The sequence below is a fragment of the Myotis yumanensis genome, unplaced genomic scaffold, assembly GCF_028538775.1.
Source record: "Myotis yumanensis isolate MYYU_CA2020_CCGP unplaced genomic scaffold, mMyoYum1.0.hap1 SCAF_15, whole genome shotgun sequence".
Taxonomy (NCBI): Eukaryota; Metazoa; Chordata; class Mammalia; order Chiroptera; family Vespertilionidae; genus Myotis; species Myotis yumanensis.
The window spans coordinates 19,664,290-19,674,387 of record NW_027223766.1 but is presented as its reverse complement, the minus strand read 5'-3'; the positions used below and the strand labels follow the sequence as shown (position 1 = coordinate 19,674,387).

Below are 10,098 nucleotides of genomic sequence, written 5' to 3'. Positions count from 1 at the left end.
ACCACAGCGTTAGAGGTTTTAAAAAAAGGTAGCCAGACACCTGGAAAACAATACGCAGTCTCTTGTTTGGGAGCTTGGTTTGTTAGAAGGTCTATTAGAAAGGTGTGTACTGATATTTGAGGAAGAGAAATACCCTCATCATGAACGGCCTCTAGATTAAAGATGGGTTTGGGAGTTTTGGCGGGTGTGTGTGTGTTCCCAGAGTAGCCCACACTTGTGTCTCTACAGGGGAGAGCCTCTATGATGAGGTAACACTTGGATGCCTGGGTGACAAAATTAAGCCATGGCCTTGCAGTCAAATGAAAGATTCCTGTGCCAACATCTGGCTCCTCCAGGTCCAGTTGGACACTGAGACCTCAGGAAAAAAACCACACACGAAAAACAACAGACTGAGGCAAGATTAGGGGCTTGAAACTCACTTGGAGGATAGAGACATAACCCTCTGATGAACCCCTACAACCAAAGGATGGGAGGGACTCTCAAAACCTGGCTGAGGTTAATTTCTCGCTACAGTGTTTAACTGCAGCTCTGAGTCAGAGTTAGATTAATTTAGAAATGTAATGTACTTAGAGCATGGAGACTTCCCCAGACTTTTTCTTAAATGTCACTCTCCATAGGCTTTCCTGGACCACCCTGCTTAGAATTATAACACCCCACCTCACCCATTCTTCTCTATTTTTTTCTCCTTAGTACCTTCCACCAACATTTTATCTTGATTATTGTCTGTCTCCCACACCACAAGGGCAAAGATTTTTGTCTGTTTTGTGTCCTGTTGAATCCTCAGTACTTAAAACAGTGCCTGACATAGGATAGACAGTCAGGGACATTTTATAAAACGACTAAGTTAACCTGTGTCATAGAATAGAGAAGTCCCTACTGCTAGAACACAAAAGCTGCCAGAATCCTTAGTTTTTAAGGGAAGCTTGCATGAAATTAATTCGAAAATTAAATGTTAGCTCAGCACCCAATCAAAGCTCTGATCCAATTACAGAGTTGTTTTTTTAAAGTTCAGCACCCTGCCCTCCCTTCTCACTGATATAAAGACAAATGTCCATTTCCAGGGTACCAGTCCTCCAAGCAGAGAAACCTCCTCCTGCTCTCCAAAAGCCCCCTTTCCAGTCTGCAGCCCTCCTACCCAGCTAAGTCACATTAATCTTCATATTGTCCCTGAGCAGTTCTAGACTATGAAGCACCAAAAATTTAGATTATACCTATTTGGATAACCAGTTTCTATTAAACACATCCATTTCCAAATTGTAGATGGCTCAAATTAGCATTGATTTCCAGAACTACATCTTACATCTGTATTTTGCACGGTGCTAAAAACAAAGTAGAAAACTAATAAGTACCTGTTAATTAATTGATTAATTTTCTCAGAAATAGTATATTTCTGAGAAAAGCTTTTTTCCAAAAGGAGACTTAAACATCTTCGGTGCTAGATAAATGGGTAGAAGTGTGATACCACTTTTTGGAATTTTCATGCTGTTCCAGGGCTGTCCTCAAGAAGCAAAACTAAATTCCTAGAATCATATATCAGCAGTTACAGGACAGATGTTAACACATTCTGCTCACCACTGGGCTGTCAACTGAGCTTTCTAATAGTTGAAAATCCAGTTATCAGCTTCTCTAATGCCTGAGAGCCCACCAGACACATCTTTGTTCCCAGGGCCCGAAAGAAGGGATCTTACCTTGTGAGGGGTTTTCCCTTTACTTCTGAGTAATCTGCTCTGGTATCCAAGTATCTCCACTCCTGAGATGTCCAAATTCATTTCTGTCAAAGTTTCATTTTTCCTGGTGAAGAAGAATTGGGGAAAATTTTAGGACAGATTTTTACTTCAGTAATGAAATTCCAACATTTAAAGTTTTTATCTATTTGTACATATATATGTTAACTATTTACTAAACTGTCATTTTTCAGGGGTATTTATTATAATTGCAGAAAGTAGCATTTTAAAGCTAATCTAGGTTTAAAAGTAACAAATGAAAGCCATCAGACAATAAAAATATTGTTGACATATTAACTTATTAGCATAACAGTTCTATGTAAAATGCCTTCATTTAAAAAGTTTATTGTGCCCTAGCTGGTTTGTCACAGTGGATAGAGTGTTGGCCTGAGGACTGAAGGGTCCTGGGTTCTGGTCAAGAGCAGATGCCTGGGTTTCGGGCTCGATCCCTAGTAGGGGGTGTGCAGGAGGCAGCCGATCAATGATTCTCTCTCATCATTGATGCTTCTGACTCTCTCCCTTCCTCTCTGAAATCAATAAAAAAATATATATTTTTAGAAATAAAGTTTATTGTATTTAGGATGGAATTTATTTGTAAACACAATATATAGCATATTAGGAAATTAATTTCTAGCCACAAAAAAATTACCTGAAAGACACATGTCAAAAGATAAAGTTTTAATAGAAGAGAAAAAGGATTCATTTCCCTGCTTAGCTTCTGCTTCTCCTCAGCACATCCCTTTTCCCAAACTAAAGGATTTGAAAGGAGGTGGAAAGTGATGGCTTTTAGGATCACAGGTGCTTTTGTATTTGAAAAAGATGATTCATTCTTTCATAAATTAAAAATAAATCTGTCAAATGAATAATAATTACCAATAATTGTAGTGCTTTATTCCTGACACTACCATAATAAATTTGTATTGGCTTTATATAAGCCAATTCGCTTAATACAACAACCTATGAGACAAGGAATATCACCATTATCATCATTCCCCACTTTTCAGACTATGAAACTAAAACACAGAAGAGTTGAGTAGCTTGGCAAAGGTCACCCATCTCTCTGTTAACAAATGGCTCCTGTGAACCTCCTTAATGGAGGTGAGGGGCTGGGGATTGGTTTCATCAAAAGCTTTTGATGTAGTGATTTGGTATATAATTCAGGATTTAGTTTGACTTAATAATACAGTCAATCTTCTTCATTCACAGATTCTATATTTGCAAATTTTCCTGCTTGCCAAAATTCATTTCATGATCATGCACAGACATACACAGAATGACAAGAAACTTCAGTTTACCAGCTGAGGTTGAACAAGACAATGTTCTGCCTTCTTAGCTCAGCTCTCTTACTGTAAACAAGTGCCACATTTTTTTTCATTTTTGTGCTTTTTGTTGGTGATTTCACTATTTAAAATGTTTAAAGGCAGCCCAGCTGGTGTGGCTCGGTGGTTGAGTGTCGGCCTCTGAACTAGGAAGTCATGATTCCTGGTCAGAACATATGCCCAGGTTGTGGGCTCGATTCCCAGTGTAGGGCATGCAGGAGGTAGCTGATCGATTCTCTCTCATCATTGATGTTTCTTTCTCTCTCTCCTCCCTTCCTCTCTGAAATCAATAAAGATATATTTTAAAAAATAAAATGTTTAAAGGCATAGTGTAGAAGTGTTGCCTAGTGTTCCTAAGTGTAAGAAGTTATAATGTACCTTATGGAGAAAATATGTATGTTAGATAAGCCTCTGTTGGCTGTGAGTTCAATGTTAATGAATCAATAATAAACTAAATACAGCGTCTAAACAGAAACACACATAAAACAATGCATGTATTGATCACTTAATGAAAATGTTGTGTACAGAGGCTCACAGGAACTTAACCCTATCTTCCTCTAGGAGCAATAGTTCAGTATTCACTAAATCAGTATTTGTGGTGATTTTATAAAACCTAACTTCAAGTAACAAGAACCAACTACACCTCCCCTAGAGTTCTCCAGAATGGCTCCCTTTCTGATCTCAGAAACAATCTGTTTTTTCCCAAAATAGCTTTCTTGGACACAGTACATATTTACAGAAAGCCACAGATGAGAATTCAGTAAATCTGACTTCAGCCCCACTCCCTCAATCTGGGGGTCATCCTGAAGAAATTATTTATTATTATTTCTTGGTAGAGCTTCCTGATCTATAGAGCAGTTTCCTTGAAAATGCTTTCTTATGCATACGTGTCAGGTACTTTTTAAGCTGTACCTGTCATAACTTCTGTGAAGCACCACTGTTAACAAATTCTAGGGATTTTATTTTTGGGTTCTAGAGGTAAGAGAGTTCACTTTAATAAATGGAACATTCTTTTACTCCCAGAACATCCTGGTCATCGTCTGCCCAAGCCTAGCCTCAAAAGCCACCTTTCAACCTCCTTGCTCCTAGGAAGCAGTCCAGCAGTCCACTTTCTGTAATTCAAGTGTTCAACTGGGGACAGGGAGACCAAGTAATACTAAGGAGAGGGTCCTGGCTGGTGACTCAGGAGATCTGAGACCTCATCTGCCACTGTGCATTGTTATTGAAGGTAAGTCATTTCACACCTCTGGGTATCAGTTCCTCTATTTTTAAACAATTTTCACTACATGCAAACAATACCAAAGAATGCAGGAAAGAAGCAAATTTCTCTTTCCTCACCACCCCTATATTAGTTTGCTAGGGTTACCATAACAAAATACCAGATTGAGTAGCTTAAACAATAGAAATTTATTTTCTCATAGTTGCAGAGGCCAGAAGTGGAAGATCAAGATGTCAGGAGGTTTGATTTCTTATGAGGTCTCTCTACTTGGCTTGCAGATGGTCATCTTCCTGCTATGTGTTCACATAGCTCTCTCTCTCTGTGTGCACATGTTTGGTGTCTCTTTCTCTGTGTCCTAATCTCTTTTTTATAAAAACACTAATCACATTGGTTTATGGCCCACCAAATTAACTCTCTTTTAATTACCTCTTTAAAGGCCATATCTCCAAATACACATTATGAGGTACTGAGGGTTAGGGCTTTAATATTAGAATTTGGGTGTGGGGACTCAAATTAGCCTGTAACACATACCATCAATTGTGTCCAATTTCAATTTGCTTTCATTTGGACCACGAGTTCTTCATAAAGCTCTTTGTTTCTTTTTTCATGTGTTTTTTGGTTTGTTTTTTAGAAATCCCTAATCCTATATAATAAAACCCTAATATGCAAATTGACCAAACAGCTGAACCACCAGTCGCTATGACATTTACTGACCACCAGGGGGCAGATGCTCAGCGCAGGAGCTGCCTCCTAGTGGTCAGTGTGCTCCCACAAGGGGGAGTGCCACTCAGCCAGAAGCTGGGCTCACAGCTAGCGAGCGCAGTGGCGGTGGCAGGAGCTCTCCTGCCTCCGTGGCAGTGCTAAGAACCCCTCGGGGGAGTGGGCCTAAGCCAGCAGGTGGACATCCCCCAAGGGGTCCTGGACTGTGAAAGGGCGCAGGCCAGGCTGAGGTACCACCCCCCCACCCCTGTGCATGAATTTTTGTGCACTGGGCCTCTAGTTATTTTTACAATTACCTATTTGTACATAACAAATGGCTCCTGTTAACCTCCTTAATGGAGGTGAGGGGCTGGAGATTCGTTTCATCAAGGTCTTTTGATGTAGTGATTTGGTATATAATCACAGAAATCAAAATCTCAGGTTTGTTGATTGCACTTTCTGTTGTTTTCCATACTGCAACAGTCTTTTTTCTTTTTGTATATCTTTATTATCTTTTCACTGGGATCCTAGGAAGGAGGGGGTACAATCATATATTCCCAACCATAAACCTAGAGGTGAGCTGCCCTGATGGTTGCATATGATTTTGACCTTGGACACATTTCATGAGACAGGGCTGTGCATCTAATGGAGGCCAGACAATGAAGCGTTTTGCAGTCAGGACTGAAAAAGAGAAGTGAGTCTCTAGTTGATAAAGGTCTTAGTACGTTTGGGTTGCTATAACAAAATAGACACCACAGACTGGGTGGCTTATAAATAATTTATTTCTCACAGTTCTGGAGGCTTTAAGTCCACGATCAGGCTGCCAGCATGGTCAGGTTCTGGTGAAGACCCTCTTCCCACTTGCAAACTTTTTAACGTCTGTGTCCTCACACAGCGGAAGAGAGGAGGGATCTCTCTGGAACCTCTTTTATTTTTTTAAATTTTTATTTTTAAAATCTATATTGTTGAAAGTATTACCATATGTTCCCTTTTTTCTCTTATTGACCCCTTTTGGCCCACCCCTGCTCAGACCCTCTTTGATAAGTGCACTAATCCTGTTTGTAAGGGCTCTGTCCTCATGACCTAATCACCTCCCATAGGCCCCCACCTCTTATTGAGCATTTGGTTTTCAACACGTGAATTTGAGGAGACACAAGTATTCAGTCTACAGCAACAGACTGTGAGAGATAAAGGTCAGGAACTTTTCGGGGGAGGCAGCACCATGTTTTCAACTCTGCACTAGAGCAGCGACTTTCAGCCTTTTTCATCTCCTGGTACACCTACACTAAAATCACTAAAACTGTGGCATACCAAAAAATACATTTTTGCTAATCTGACAAAAAAAATAAAATAAAATAGGTATAACTAGATTCATTCACATTGACGGCTATTGTTGTTGGCTGTTGTCATATTTTTGATAATACAGTGGGGCCTTGACTTACGAGTTTAATTAGTTCCGTGACGGAACTCGTAACTCAAATTACTCGTATGTCAAATCAAAAAGTGAACAAGTGAGACACGTGATGCTGGGCTGATGTTGTGGCGTTCACTGTGACGTTCGCTGCGCCAACTAGCGGTGGGGTATCTAAAGCTGGCTCGTAACCCGAATTTTAGCTCGCAACTCAAAGCAAAATATTGGCTGAGAGACGGCTCTTATCTCGAAAAACTCGTTAGTCGGAAGTCAAGGCCCCACTGTATAAGGGAAAAGAGGTCAGTGCCCCTGACTAAACAGTCGGGCGTTGCATGGCTTACAAATTCTTGAGGCACAGTGTTGAAAATGGCTGCACTAGAGAAGTTCAAGAGGAGCTGAGAGGCTCTGGGAGAAACACCGTAAGAAGGCCCAGTTTCATCTCATCCTTGGTTTTCTTGGGACACCCTGTATCTTTACAAGCAGTGTCTCCCTTGCTTACACTAACTATGTGAATTTCTGTCACCAGTACGAGAGCCAGAAATCCTGCACCGTCTTGGCCCCCTAGGAATGTGGTCAGGCCGCTGATGGAGGAAAGGGGGCATCAAAAAGGGCTTCTGGGAGGGGCCAGGGTTTCTGGCGCAGAGGCCATGGCAGTGGCCTCTGCAGGTAACAAACACCACCCTTGTGAAGGGAAAAGGCACCAATCAGACGGAGGCTCTTTTCTCGTAGCCCAAGTTTACAGGTTTCTGTCCACAAATTGAGGGGAGGGGTGTAACCCACTTCCCACTTGCAAACTTTTTAACTTCCGTGTCCTCACATAGAGGAAGAGAGGAGGGATCTCTCAACTTCCCGCAGAGATAATACTGTTTTAAAACTCTCAGAAACACTATTAACTTCAAAGATTTGTCACAAATGGCAACATGTTCAGTAGTAAACAAATAAAACCCACTATTATTTTGTTCAAATAAGCCTGTGCCTGTCCCCCAAGCCCTACATTTTTAACTGCTTTTAACCAGATTTGTGTAGCCTTCAGGAAATCGTCTTCCCACTTAAAGACCAGCCCTTTCCTCATCTCTTCCCGAACTTCGCACTTTATTAAAGCTTTTATTTTTAGGAATTGCTATCTTACCTGGAGAGGCTTAAAGAAGAATTCTAAACTCCTCTCCACAAATAAGATGAATACAATTAAAAAAAAAAAAAGACTGTTTGCCCAAACCAATACAAGGCCCTCTTGGTTCAAAGACTCTTGAGAGCAGAAGCGAAGCCCTTGGATGAGTTTCACGTTGGGCTTACAACCGAGGAGGGGCTCAGTGCCTTTAACAAGTAAACAAGTAAAACAGGCCCCAGATCAGAAAGTCACTTAAATAACCTTAACTTCTGGCCTCCGCACAGCCGGGGGTGGGGGTCGGGGGGAGTGGGGGTGCCTCTGGTGACGTAGGGGCTGTGACGTCTTCAACTACCTTTACCGACCCGAGCCCTGGCCCCGGCGGGAGCCGGCCGGGAACTGGGACCGCCTGTCCCGGGAAGTGTGCGCGGGCCTCACCTGGCGGCTTCCCACCTGGGCCCGCGGGGGCGGCCCCTCTGTCCTCCACGGCCCGCAGGGCGGCTGGCCTCGGGGTCGCGTCCGTGTCCCCAGCTCTCAGCATCTCCCAAGGCCCACGGTGCGAAGGGCCAAAGTGCCTTAAACCACTCTGGGCCTTTGTGGTTTGGAGGAGCCAGAGAAAGCCATGCTCGCGGGGAGGGGGACACAGTGTGGGGGGTTGTTGTGATCACCTGTGGTTTTAAAACGGGAGGTAACAAAACGCCGAGCCAGGCAGGAGTCGAACCTACAATCTTCTGATCCGTAGTCAGACGCGTTATCCATTGCGCCACTGGCCCCTTGCGCCGGGGAGCGGTGGGGCGGGGCATACAGACCATAGAGTCGTGAGCCTTATCAGGCGGTCACCGCCCGACCGGCGGCAGTAAAGGAAAAGGGCGCCAGGCACGCGGGGCTGGCGTGGGGGTCCCTGAGTCCTGGCACCACACGTCTCGGACACCCCAGGTCCGGATCTCCCGCCAGCAAAGCCGTGCTACCTTTCTGCGCACGCGCACAACGACGCAGCACGTCCCACTCCGCCCCCGGGTTACGCCTGCGCAGATCCGCCTCCGTCGCAAGTTGGGCGCGCGCTCCTTTTTATATTGAATCTCAGAAGGCGGACCTCCGTCGCCCGTCCCTTCGATAGCTCAGCTGGTAGAGCGGAGGACTGTAGTTGATTTCCGGATCATGAGTCATCCTTAGGTCGCTGGTTCGATTCCGGCTCGAAGGAGACAAGCGTTCTTTTTATTCCCTCCACCAACTTTCTGTGGTTCAAGTCCTTTCCGTGGTTACATTTCTCTAATATACATTACATTACAAAGAACATTTGGGATTTCTACCGCTTGCGCTCCAATCTGGGCCCACGGCAGCGGCTCCCTGGTGAAGCCTTTTGCGAATCCCGGAAGCGCGCACTGCTGTCCTAGCTCCGAGCGCGGCAGTGAGTCCGCGCTCGGCCGGAGGTGCCAGGACGCAGCCTTCTGCGTGTGTCCAGGTCGTCCTGGGCGTGTGCGGGCCCCTGGGCCTCGCGGAGAAAGCCAGCGCGGTCACTCCGCCGGCTCCCGGGCCGCGGACCGCCTCCTCTGCGTCCCGGGTAGGGCGGGCGTCCGAGCGCCTGCCAGCGGCCGCCGGCTGCCGGAGGAGGTGGGAGGGCTGCGTGGAAGGTTTTACGCTCCAGGGACCTGGGAATCAGGAAGGAGACGTGGTAGAAAGTACACTAAAGTCAGGAATTATCTAGAAGTTATGGGAAGAGTCAGGACAGAGTTTCCTCGCTCCCTTCGATAGCTCAGCTGGTAGAGCGGAGGACTGTAGGTGCGAGCCCGCTGTCATCCTTAGGTCGCTGGTTCGATTCCGGCTCGAAGGAGAGACGCTTGTGTTTTGTTTCTTTGGCCTCGGTGGTGAGGAAGGTCAGGAATGTGATCGAAGTATGTTTATCTTCGTGACTACGTATGCTGACCTCTCTCTAGGGGAAGAGATAAGGCGCCTCAGCCAGCGGTGGGGGATTAGCTCAAATGGTAGAGCGCTCGCTTAGCATGCGAGAGGTAGCGGGATCGATGCCCGCATCCTCCAGTTTTTTTTTCCCCCCTCTAACCTCGTTTTTTTTCCCTCTGGATTCTCAATTAAAATGTTGCTGAAAGTCAGCCATAGGGCAAGTGAAGGGTACAGCTAGTTTGAAGTTACCGCTCTATAAAACTTTCAGACAAGGGTTATGGGTGCACGACGTTTATCCTTCAAGTTTTAGAAGTTTAGACCCACTTATTTGGGAAGTTCACGAAATCGTTTTTTTGTTTTTTTTCTCTCCTAAAATGATGACAGATTGCATTCACACCTTGCCATTTCAATTTCTTTGCGATTGATGGCTGCACTTCCAGGGATTCATCCAGGACTAAGCTGCCCGTCGTTAGAATAGCTGACAGATGGAAAATAAACACTAGCAAAAACAAACAAAAAACGGAGAACTTGGAAAAGTGCGCTGACTACTTTAAATTTAGGTTGAGCTGTGGAAGCGAGGACTATCTGCTCCATCTCAACTGTGTACAGTGAGGTGGCTGGCTTTGGGCAAATCTGAATATAAGGTAATGTGTACCTAGGAGAGGTGACCAAATGGAGAACGGCTGGAACCCAGCGCTTGCTGATGGAGGAGAGTTCTAATG

At 44.6% G+C, this 10,098-nt stretch overlaps 4 non-coding genes across 4 annotated transcripts; 3 read left to right on the top strand and 1 right to left on the bottom strand.

The window, feature by feature from the left end:
- Positions 1-8,177: 8,177 nt before the first annotated feature.
- On the bottom strand, positions 8,178-8,250 carry TRNAR-ACG (transfer RNA arginine (anticodon ACG)). Its single transcript has one exon. It is a non-coding gene; the product is annotated as a tRNA-Arg (tRNA).
- A 334-nt stretch (positions 8,251-8,584) lies between these two features.
- TRNAY-GUA (transfer RNA tyrosine (anticodon GUA)) lies at positions 8,585-8,678 on the top strand. Its single transcript has 2 exons — positions 8,585-8,621; positions 8,643-8,678. It is a non-coding gene; the product is annotated as a tRNA-Tyr (tRNA).
- Positions 8,679-9,219: 541 nt separating this feature from the next.
- Positions 9,220-9,308, top strand: TRNAY-GUA (transfer RNA tyrosine (anticodon GUA)). The gene is given in 2 exon segments: positions 9,220-9,256; positions 9,273-9,308. It is a non-coding gene; the product is annotated as a tRNA-Tyr (tRNA).
- Positions 9,309-9,441: 133 nt separating this feature from the next.
- Positions 9,442-9,514, top strand: TRNAA-AGC (transfer RNA alanine (anticodon AGC)). Its single transcript has one exon. It is a non-coding gene; the product is annotated as a tRNA-Ala (tRNA).
- Positions 9,515-10,098: the final 584 nt, after the last annotated feature.